The sequence below is a fragment of the Grammomys surdaster genome, unplaced genomic scaffold (genome assembly GCF_004785775.1).
Source record: "Grammomys surdaster isolate TR1022 unplaced genomic scaffold, NIH_TR_1.0 187, whole genome shotgun sequence".
In the NCBI taxonomy this organism is placed as follows: domain Eukaryota; kingdom Metazoa; phylum Chordata; class Mammalia; order Rodentia; family Muridae; genus Grammomys; species Grammomys surdaster.
The window spans coordinates 4299639-4300625 of record NW_021604632.1 but is presented as its reverse complement, the minus strand read 5'-3'; positions in this window follow the sequence as shown (position 1 = coordinate 4300625).

Below are 987 nucleotides of genomic sequence, written 5' to 3'. Positions count from 1 at the left end.
CCAGTACCCACGTGATGGCTCACAACTGTCTGGAACTCCACTTCCAAGAGACCCAACACCCTCTTCTGGCCTCCAGAGGTGCCAGGCATATATGTGGTGCATGTATATATATACATGCAGGCTAAATGCTCATGCACATGAACGCTAAGAAGAAGCCCTGGATCTGAAACCCATATGTTGTTACCTGTTTCCAGGATCTCCAACCCTATCAAGCCTTTAAACCAGGGATGGCAGCTTATCCTGTAATCCCAGCATGGGGGGAGGGGTGCCAGGTAGGAATCTGAGCCCAGATACCAATTTTTTTTGTTTTTTTTGTTTTTTGTTTTTTGCTTTTTCGAGACAGGGTTTCTCTATATAGCCCTGGCTGTCCTGGAACTCACTCTGTAGACCAGGCTGGCCTCGAACTCAGAAATCTGCCTGCCTCTGCCTCCCAAGTGCTGGGATTAAAGGTGTGTGCCACCACCAACTGGCTCAAAATATTTTTTTTTTAAAAAAAGCTTTAAAATAGGAAACTGCTGAATATCATACAAATGTTACCCCAAATCACAACACAAACACCATCATCCCAGGTGTTTTGAAACTGAATGAGAGTTGGGGCTAGGGGTGGGGGTGGAGGAGTCAAAATTTTTTCAAGATGATTGTGCTGCACTTTAGAGAAGCCAAAATAACATTAGCTGTTGAGATAGTTTCCCGATAAGAAAGAAATCGGCATATTACTCTGGACACCTACGTATCGCCTTACATTTTCTTCTGTTTCTGATCTCCATTCGTTAAGCATGGGAGGTATACAGATGGCCTTGGGTTCTCTCAAGCACCATCAGCCTGGTCCTGGGGCTTTTAAACGGTTGACACTCACAGTGGGAGTTCAAAGGGCACTCACTGCTCAGATCAGTTCTTAACTCGAGAAAAAACAAAAAACAACAAAACAAAAAAACAGCCAAGAGGTGGTGGCACACGCCTTTAATCCCAGCACTTGGGAGGCAGAGG